The following is an 11785-nucleotide window of genomic DNA, read 5'->3' on the forward strand; positions in this document are numbered from 1 at the left end:
CGTTACCGTGGATACGATCTTTCAAGGTATATTACAACCTTATACCTCATTCTCTTTCTATTTCAAAAATAAAAAAAATCAGCAGTGTTTCCTCTATATTCCTTACTATCCCAAACCTGTAGTCAGGAAATACCAACAATTCCTCACAGGGCTAACATATATTTATTCATATCATAGCCACACAAGGCTTTCAATATCAATAACTGTATGAAAATAATGGAGTTACCTCATATGTCTAACTCAAACCGCGTTCATTCCTTTGCTTACCTCCGTGCCCTGTAACCTCCAATATTGTCAGTTACTTTCTTCTAACGATATTTTCCTTCTGCTAAAATCACTAGTTAGTATGAGGAATTTCATTCCCTATGACTCGACTCTATCGCACATTCTTAGATATGAAAGAAAGGTAACATCCTAAATATCTTGTAGCGTCCTGTCTATAGATATGGTGCACAACACACGAATAAACAAGACTCTACTAGACACAGTCTGTAGACACTTTAAGAACGAACTTCTCTAATACTACTTTTGTCATGACCCAACCCCGTAGGCCACGATGAGTGTCCAAACTAGACACTCGTATACCTCTGTCATATGATTATGTATTGGCACAAACTGTCCCCCAAGGGGTCATTACTTATCACACTTATTATTATTTAGGCAATATAACGCATAAGTCGATGAGGCTACTATAGCATATAGGGTCGTCCTATGATATATATGCATGCGAGCTGACAAGGCTTCCACGATAATGGGAACATCGTAAACATAAATCATACAGACACGATTGAGCACACATATAAACACAACCCACTTCTATGTCTACAGACCTCTAAGAGTATTAATAACAACATATGGCGGGACAGGGCCCCCGACATACCCCTGAATATACAAATATATACATAGAAGGTCTAGTACCCAAAATCTTGGCTCTGATTCAATAGAGCTTCTCCCAAACTTGCTGAGTGGAACCCTAAGCTGGCGGATCCCCAAAATGTGCATCTATACCTGCGGGCATGAAACGTAACCCCCCAAAGAAAAGAGGTTCAGTACGAAACATGTACTGAGTATATAAAGCATAACATAGCATAAACGAGCTTTCAACTGAAATAGGGATGTAGGAAATAAATATAACAGTTAACGAATCTCTATACTTAAACTGTGTGAAATGAGGGCGTGTATATCTTCTCCACATACCATACCCGGCCCACTAACAGACTTGGGGTTACAAATGTATCACTATGTTTTCATATGCATGCCTATATACTGTATCCGACCCTTCAGTGAGGGACTCGGTGAAGCTGTCATTTCATCGTGTATCATGCCCGACCCTTCATGGGATGCGGTGAATAATGTATTAGTAGCATACGCGAGCGAATTAGTGAATAATCATATATGAATAAATTCATTATTTAAGGCTCAACGAAACGGTCAAACGAACCGTCACTTGGAAACCAGGGTAGGAATCATCTCTAGTACCCTCTAGATGCCATTAGAGACTATGTCAACTAGAGCCTCAACTTCATAGTCATATGTTACTATAGTATGAACCATCTTATAGAAGTTTGAGTATTGTCTATCTCAGATCCTTTTAAACATAGGAGCCTTTTCGTACCAATCACTATTCAATCGTATAAAGAATTGAGGAATAGGAGCTTAACTCCTTTAAGAGTCTTAAGAAACATGTATCAAGGAAGTACCCAACAACTTATGGAACCGAGGAAATTTGTTATTGTAGGGTCCTTAGGAGTAAGATCTTATATCTCCACTTACTATTCAACATATAAAAGACTCGAGAGTAGTGGCTCGACCGCCTTTAGTGGTTTAGCATTCAGACGTGGATAAGAGTCATGAGTCTTGCTCGAAGCTTATGATTAGAGTTACCCCAAGCTTCATATACACATCGTTCGTAACCTATATCTAGGACATGCCAAAAATAAAAGGGATGGGCTTTACATATATTTGAAATATGCCAAACAAAGGGAGAGATAGGCCTTACATACTTACTACTTTCCTTAAACAGATGACTTGAGAGGCAATATGTCACTTATTGTAGGAGTTATAACATCAAGAAATAGGTCAGAGGCATGAATAATTCTTGAATCTTTATGAATGGAATTATCCTCAGAACACATATTACATTCCACTTATAGCTAAGACATGCCAAAGGAAAGAAAGTGATAAGCTTTACATACCTCGTATCGATTGCTTTTAACTCGGCTTGTTTCGTCGTCCTCCGAACCTATTTAACATAAAGGTAATACTAATATAAATAATATTTAATGTTCCAGCTTCTAAATCCACAACCAAGCACCCATAGGAATCAATCCTTTATTATCCTTTCTCGACTAGCCTATTAGTTAGTTAAGAAGTTAATGGAATTCGGGCAGCATCTCCTCTATAACTCGCCCTATCCGAACTTCCAATTAACCTCCAAACCTTAGAAGACATATTAACCAAAACAACCATCATCCAATACACACTTACACCACTTCAATATGACACAAAACAAGTCCCAAACAATTCTCCCAAAATCACGATACCATAATAAGGTTTTTAATCTTTAATCCATAAAATCACTAACCACGTGGAATGAAGGGGTAGGTGGATGCAACCAGAAGTACCCACACTTAATTTAACCCACGTTCCATACCTTCAACACGCAATTAAACCACCCCCAACCTGCAGCACCATAACAATAACACACTACTCGACTTCAACTTAACTATAACGACTCCAACTTAGATTGTTTCTAACGTCAAACATCTATATGAAAATTTTATAATTCCATCCATATAAAAGTCATTCAATACACTCCATAACCACACCATATATTTCAAACTGAAATGAAAGACCTTACCTTACCCGAAATTGGCCAAAACTTGCCAAAACCCACCTCGGAAGTTCCTTAATTGTGGCTGAAACGTCGTGGCTGTTTGCTATCCATTTGGTACTTCTCCAAATCATAAATTTATATTATTAACACCTTCATATCATGTAAAAACCCTTACCAAAACGTGGGAGAAGATAACAAAGCCATACCTTGCTAAAACTTCTCTCAGAAGTTCTCTTAACATGCTGAAAATTAACGGACTGTTTGTATCTCTTTCTTGCTTCCCATTAAACACTACTATATAACCGTAGAATATATTAAATAATTAATTCACGGAGCAAAAATGGAGGCCTTACCTTGGCCTAGCTACTGTCGTAGCTACTCTCCCATGTCTCTCTAGTTTTTCTCCAACTTTTCCAAGGTAAAAGACTAAAGAAATGAATCTTTAGTCATCAACAAATGTATATATATATACTTCCTTAGGTTGGGACACATGGAAGCCCGGTGACATGTTGCATCCCCCTAGGGCACCACCTCATCCATGCATCCAACCCAAAGCCGCCACATGGCAGCGTGGGACCCACCTCAAGTAGGTGTGTCACCTACTTTGTCCAAGTAGGTTCATCATCTACTTGTTTCCAAGTAGGTGTATCACCTACTTACTTCTGAGTAGGTGCTATGCCTCCTTTCGTTTCTTCTGTGGGTTCGCAACCTCATCTCACTTTAAGAACCTATGCAATACTTGCTACGCAAGCTCAATGTGTACTCAAGTAGCTTAGTATGTAAAATATCCCAAGTAATAGCTTTCACAAGAAAGTTGAGTTTTACGACTCACTACTTGACCTCCAACTTCTTCTGGATTCTTATAACTTTATTTCCACTCTTCTCTATTATGGAGTATCTCCTTCTCCTTTCCTTAGGGTTATTTGATAGCGTTAAAGATTATCCGACTCACATGACCACTTCTAAGAAACTTAAGAGCCTTCCCAGAAACATAAGAAGCTTAAGAAGAATTCCAAGGTACAAAAGTACGGGGTATAACAATTGAGATCATGAAAATACATATGAAATCATACATATATGGGATAGGAATCATAACTGACAATAAGAACATGGAGCTATAATATGGAATCTCAATGTTACCTCTAAATCGGAGAAAAGGGGAATCTACTTGCCATAGTAGACTCTACCCCGCTAGGCAGGTCATACATATGCTATGTGTGGATCCACCAGCTAGGCCAAAAAGGGAAATCATACGGTGGTACATAGTTATGTGACAAGAGACTTTATATAAGGACCCCATATTTTGAGCCTCCATCTCAAGTCCACATTCGGTGCTAAGTCAAATCCCACATAATACATACATAGCATATAAATAGTAATGAACATATATTATAGTCATGATCATAGGTTTGAAATCATAGAGTACCTCATTTTCATTACATAAGTGAAATGCGGGATTTCCCTTCCACATTATAAATCATATATACAGAGACATAATTCATACTTGAAAATTAGGATAAAATTCAAATGCATAATCAATTTGAATGAGATTTATGGTAATATCTTTGAAATCATTACATAAAACTTCTCATAGAATATAACTTAAAAATTCATGATCATAGCTTATACTTGAAGTTAGGGTAAGACATGAATGCATGATCAATTGACTTGAAAACCATGAAATTGACTTGAAAGTATGCATGATCATATACCTGCTATCAACATATACATAATTCATAAAGATAATATCATTTGAAAGTATAATTGAAAATACCCATAATTTATATTACGAACCCTAGAGATCAATATAGGAGAATTCATGGAAAAACTCTTCAATTCAATACAATAACCATCAATTTATATCAAAATATACTCATAATTATAATTTGAATCATAATTCATGCAATTGGAATAGAGATCATAAAATATCATACTTTAATTTGATAGAAAACTTGAGAAATTGATTGGGATTCATTGATGAAAGAATCCATCAATCAATACCCACATACCTTGAGTGAGAAAACCAAATAATTTGGAAGAACTTGAGAGTTTTGATGGAGAGCTTGAGTGAATTTATTTGAAGTCTTCAATGGAGTCGTTAAGAGTCTTTTGTAGAGAGAGAAATATTTGAGTAGGTGAATTGTAGAAGAATAAATAGAATTAGAGGTTAATTTATAAAGCTAAATTAGATCCTAAAAATGTCCAGGTTCATTAACTAACAATTAGGAAAAAGTCTAAAGTGCCCTTACTTAAAACCTAAATTCGGACAAAAACTATCATCTAAGTCCCCGAATCGAAGGTGTTTCCTGATAGGCAAATTTTAAACGAATGAGATTATGGTCAGATTTTGACTCGGGAAAAATTGCACAGATTGGGATCAAGTCCGCAGCGTGGAGATGCCTGTAGTTTATTATTTTGCGCAGTTTCTTGAAAAATCTATCTTTCGATAGATAGGTCCTAAAAATCCACCCAGACTATTTCCCCACAGGGTTTGTCCCCCTCATCGATATTTTGGACTCGGATTTGCCAAAACGATTACGGATCATGCATTACATGAGTGGCCTATTCTTAAGGCACTTGTGAGCATTTTGAGGAATGTTACACTCAATCCATTCACAACCTACCTATCATAATAATGGACATATGGAAGAACAATATTCATGCTTTAGTTCAGACTTACATACCTGGAACGAAGAACAATCAAGAACTCAAAGACCTCGCTTGAAGAACTTAAACCCTAACCTTTCTCCTCTTCTTAAATCATCGATCTCAAATAATCTAAGTGTTAATGAGAGTATTATGTATATTAGGTACTGATAAGGGACTTAATTTAGTCCTAAAACATTAGGGTTTTTATTTGGAAAGGGTGGGCAAAGACCAAGCTACCCTTCGTTAAAAATTGAATTTGTCCATCTATTATGACTAGTATAATATTTGATGAATCATAGGACAGGGCTGGAAGAGCTAAGGGTTTATGACTTAGGTTTATGAGTTATAGGCTACTCGATGAGTTGTAAACATGACTTGTCCTGCAAGTGTCTCAAAAGTTGGAATTTCTAAGTCTCTGAAGTTTCTCTACATGTCGTTTTGACATCGTGTAGGAACTTCGACGACTAATCAATTCAGCTCTAGGAATGACTTTCAACCTTAAAATTTTGGTTAAGTGTCTGGTACTTCTATGAGTCATTTCTATGACTCATAGAAACCATCACAACTCGTAAGGTCACTCATAGCAAGGGTTTCCAAGATTCAAAATCTCACTAAGTACGGGAAGGGTCTATGAGTCATCCCTACGACTCATAGAACCCTCTACGAATCATAGAGGACACTCGTGGTCCTCAAAATTAGTTCTTTTCTTAATCTTTCTCAAAGTCATCGATAGTTCAAGTTAAGATAACATGAGATATTACATTGCCTTTATTGATTGTTTCTTTCCTCTTGAGCTAAGGAAAGCAAAGGTGTTAGAATTTATAAATTTTAGACAAGAAAATATGGGGATGAGGGATTATGCCCTCAGTTTACCAAGATATCCAAGTATGCTCTTTCATTGGTTGCCGATCCACGTGTTTGAATGAGCCAATTCATATTGGAGGTGTCCGACTTGGTTGTAAAGTAATGTCGAACCGCTAAGATCATTAAACAAATGGACATATCTCGGCTTATTTCTAAGACTCGATAACCCACTTATGACTCGTAAGGAGGCATTCATAGGTTCCTCCAACCAAGTTTAATGAGTGGTAGTTTGGTCTTTTTCCTATTCTTTAATAACGTATGCGGATGTTTTTGGCACTAGGTTCTTAACTAGTAACTATCCTAAATACTCCTAAGCCTATTATTCTCTCATTAACTCCTAAATTCACAAAACCCTTCTCTCCTAAGGCTCCTCACAAAGATCTTCTTCTTCATCAAGAAAGGGCAAGGGTTTTCTTCAAGATCAAGTCCCCTTTTCAATTCCATGGTCAAATTCACCAAGGTATATGGAAATTCATCCATGGGCCCTTTTACCCATGGAGTCCCAAGGTTCTTCTCAAATTATCATTATGATTTTCAATTCAAAATCTCTAATTTGATGATTATGCATTGGTTTATTTATTCATGATGAATTATATGATATTCGATAAAATTACACATCTAATTGATATTATTTTCATGAATTATATATGGGTTGATATAAGTAGTATGATCATGCATGTATTCAATCCAATTTCAGGGATTCAATAAAATTGTTATGTATTCAAGTTTCTACCCTAATTTCAAGTATAAGATATAATTACGGATTTCAATTATGATCAAAATATGAATTTCATGCAAGTTATGAAAGAGGTAAATTAGGATAATTGGTGACCTAGGAACCTAATGACATGTATTATGCAAGTATGATTTGTGATGTTGAAGGCTTTTACAAACATTATAATTATGATAAGAAAATGAGCTACTCTATGAGTTTTAAACCTATGAATAAGTCTATGATATATGTTAAGTATGATTACTATGGTATGTATTCCATGCGATTTTACCTAGCACTGAATGAGGCTTGAGGTGGGGGATAGACCTACGGGGTCTTTATATAAAGTGTCTTGTTTCATAACCACATGCCACCATAGGATTTTCCTTTATAGCCTAGTTAGTGGATCTACATATAGCACATATTCATGACCCGCCTAGAGGGGTAGAGTCTACCTTGGCAAGTAGATTCCCTTTTCTTCCATTGCTGGGGAGACATCGAGATTTAATGTTATAGCTCACATGGTCTTATTGTTAGTTATGGTTCTATCCCAAATATGTATACTTTATTTATGTACTCTTCATGATCTCGTCTATGTTAGCTAAATGCTTTAATCAAACTATGGTTTTCTCATGAGTCTACTACAAGTTATTTGGTCATTGCATCTTATTTCTTGTATTGCATGGCATGCCCGCATACTTAGTACATTCAAACGTACTAACGCTTACTTTGTTGCCTACATTGTATCATAATGTAAGGGTCGAAGATCACATCCATTCTCCACATGGATAGTTAAGTTCCTATAAGTCAAAGATTGGTGATTACTCATCTATTCGAGGGCAATTTATGAGTTTTCTTTATTCAAAAAGACTTTAGTTATTTTACATTGAGTGTGAGCTAGGGATATGTCTTAGCCCCCACCCATATTGATTAGTAGAGGCTTATTGAACACACTATGTAGAGTCTATGTAGTTGTATTTCTTGCTTTTTATGATACATGTGTTGAGACTTTCTTATGTTATTTCCTCTTATTTATACCTTATGCATGCTTATAAAATGTCAAGAGGCTTGGTTGGAGCCCTTCGAGATTTTGATCATCGTGTCACATCTAGGACCTGGTCCAGGTTATGACAGATCCATACTATCAAAAGTACAAACATTATTAAAGTCATCATATTTAAGATTTGGGGAAGGGTTATAATATAGAGAATAATATTTTCATTAACCACCACACCATTTAGATGTCATCTCAAGAAGAGTACTAAAATATCACACAAAAATTATTTATACAAAAATGAAATATATACAAAAAAAAACTTAAATAAATAAAAAGAAAAAATATAACCTTGAAAAATAATTCATTCTAAGTCCCCAGCAACAGCGCCAAAAACTTATTGCGTTCGAATGCATACGCAAGTGTATGCGGTCGTGCAAGTAATAAAGTGACCCTTTTAGGAGTCGGATGTTGAGCCCGCAGGGACTTGTCCATTAATTATTTACTAAATAATATTAATTTTAATTATTAATTCAAGCAATGATTTTAAAGATGAATTAAATTAATTATATTAAAAATAAAAATGGAAGAACTAGTGAACAATTAACTAAGAAAAGAGGAGATATTTACACATTCAATGAATGAATTGATTTAAGATTATGGTTTAACCAATAATCATATTTAGCATTACTCTGATCAACTTATTTCATTATCTAGTTATTGATTCGCGGGGTTAATAATATGGTCATGATCTCTCGACATCTAACCATCTACAATAATTGGAAACCTAACTACAATCATTGAGCGAGGATAGATTTAACCAATTATGGAACATTATGCTATCTTTCGGTATTTCAACCAAGCATGGTAAACTAGGTATATCTCTATCGTAGATACAAATTAATCTAAGTGTTTTACAGAGAACGATCATGCTCCTTATATTTTAAGTTATATCCCTCTATTCCTCTCTCGAGTTCAAAAGTAGAAAATATATTTATTTTAATGGAAGCCAAACATCAAAATATATCAAGCCTCGAGCCTACACTTTGGACGTGGATGACACTCGGAAATCATTGCTAGTCTCAAGAGAACCACTAGGCCTAGCTAACTTACTCAGCGAAAGACTTTAACTCTTAACTAAGCTCATAATGTCCCAATGAAGCATGCAACTTAATAATCTTTATCATAAATCATGAAACTTAAATACATAAAATGTATGAGACTTAAATCAATATTTTCAAAACATACTTGAGGTATTAAGCTAAACATTGTCTACTAGTCTATGAAGCCTCAAGAATACTGACTCTGAAATGGATACCGAGACAGGCCCACGACAACCTCAAACTAATAATTAATAAATAAAAAAGACTCCAGAGCACCTCTGAATGCAAAGATGTCTCACCAAGTTGGGTTGAAAGTGATCTTCAATGTTGCGCTGGTTGAGGACCTCGATCACATGTATCTGCATCATAAAATAATGCAGGTCGAATGACATTTGTACATGGAATGTAAGAGTATGTAAAATAGAAAAATGAAACTTACTCAGCATACTCAACTAAAGCACTCAACTCTAAAAAGAACTCAACTCAAATAAGCATGAAATACAATAAGAGAAATGCTTTAAAAAGATAGTAGTACTACTCAATGTATAAAGTATAATAATTTTCTTCTTGGGGAGTTTCTCTAACCGAAAACCATCACTTATGATCTATGTGATGATACAAAAAATGGATGTCGTTGCCATAGCCGTCCAATACCTTTTAGGGTAAGGGACACAAAATCATCTCTAGATCCAATAAAAGTCCTTTTTTGGGACAATGAAGAGTCACCCGAATTAATGGTACGATCTTATCCTACGCTGGCCATGTAGTTTATAGAGTTCAAGTTTTTCTATACTCTTACCTAAATCAATGCTCAATACTACTTCCAAAATATAGTTTATTATGCTCATAACTAAAGCGAGTGTATTTACTCAATTACTCATTTAGTCTGTTTTGGATTTAGCTCAAACTCAACTACACTAATTCATTAAAATGTGAAGTTACTTCTCAACTCAATCTCAAATGGATATTAAAATGAATTGAAACTCAACTCATATAAATACTCAAAGTACTTGTGCTCAAAGTAGTGATTAAAGGACTTCTCGAGCTTGACTAGACTAGTTCTCAACTCTTTCTTAATCACATGATGAAAATAAAGTCATTCTTTTCTCAAAGTAATGCATAAGTATCAAATATAAAATTCAATAAGGGTCCACGTGAGTACAAACATGAATCCATTTGCGATCGAACAACCTAGGAACGAATCGCGAGCAAAGCTCGACACTGCGTTTTCTCACCAAATAGCAGCTGCACTCATGATCTCAAACACTCAATTCATCAATGAAAAATTTAATATATATAAGAACTCAATAGAATTTACATAATTAACTTGAGAATTCACATTAATGAAACTAAAACTCAAACTTGAAATACAACTTTGACTAAATAAGAATGTACGACACATGGACGAACTTAGTCCAATATTATGATAACCTTACATACCTGGAGAAAAAATTTATAAATCGAAAATGAAAGACTTAGGCTTGAAATCCTTGAATCCTAGCTCCTCCTTTTCTCTTTAATCCTTGCTCTCAAAGTTTCAAAGTGTTAATGAGGGAAAAACGTTGTTGGGTAATGTTAAGGGTTTAATTCTAGTCCCAAAATGTTCAAGTTTTGGTTTAGAAAGGGTGAGAATAGACTGAAATAGCCTTAAAATTAACTGACGGGGTCTAGTGGGTGAGATCGACCGAACTCGCTGTCCTAAACGATGAGTCATCAATCTCTAGATCCTTCTCACAAAACCTCCTAGAGATCTGACGAGGGTTCCTCTAAAGATCTTGGCAAGCTTGACATATTTCACTGAGACCATTAGACGCATCATCATTTGGAACCATTTGTCTCTCCAACCTAGCTTTGGACTTTGAAAAAAAATTCCTTGGTGGGTTTTGGTGAGCTCAACTTAGTTGGCCACATACGTTTGGTGGATTGCCTTTTCCTCCCCCTTCTCTCCAGTTACCCTCGTTTCTAAGAAAAAGTATCTGAATAATTTGGTGAGGTTCTCAACTTGCGAAGGCCACGTCGGTGAGTTGCCATTTCCCTTTTCACCTCGCCAAAAGTCCTTATTTCCTGATCATAACTATCAGGACCTTTTGGTGAGCTTAAAGTGAGCTTGGCTTGTCTCCTAGTATCCTTCAGCTAGTCACCAAACCGTTTGGTGAGATCCAACGGCCTTAGTTCCTCTTGAACTCGATTTTTAAACTTAATCTAGGCTAGAATATTAAGGGGAATTACAATATCCCCCTTGGAATCATTCATCCTCGAATGATGACCAAGCTAAGAATTTACTCAAGACACGAACACCATGCAACAATAAAACATCAAACTCAAGAATAATTCACTTAATTACTCAAACTCAAGAAGGTACTAACTCAAAGAAAGAAATCAGAATGTTATATTCAACATTGACACTAGAAGGAATGAATATATGTTGGTATTTGGATTTAATATCTTCTTTGTCTTCCCATGTAGCTTCCTCAACGAATTGATTTTTCCACAGAACTTTAACTAAAGCAACATCTTTAGTTCTTAATTTACTAATCTAACGATCAAGAATTTGAGCGGGAATCTCCTCATAGGACAAGTTAGCTTTCACCTCAATGTTTTCTGTAGGAACAATGAGTGAAGGATCT

The sequence above is a fragment of the Solanum dulcamara genome, chromosome 6 (genome assembly GCF_947179165.1).
Source record: "Solanum dulcamara chromosome 6, daSolDulc1.2, whole genome shotgun sequence".
Lineage (NCBI taxonomy): Eukaryota > Viridiplantae > Streptophyta > Magnoliopsida > Solanales > Solanaceae > Solanum > Solanum dulcamara.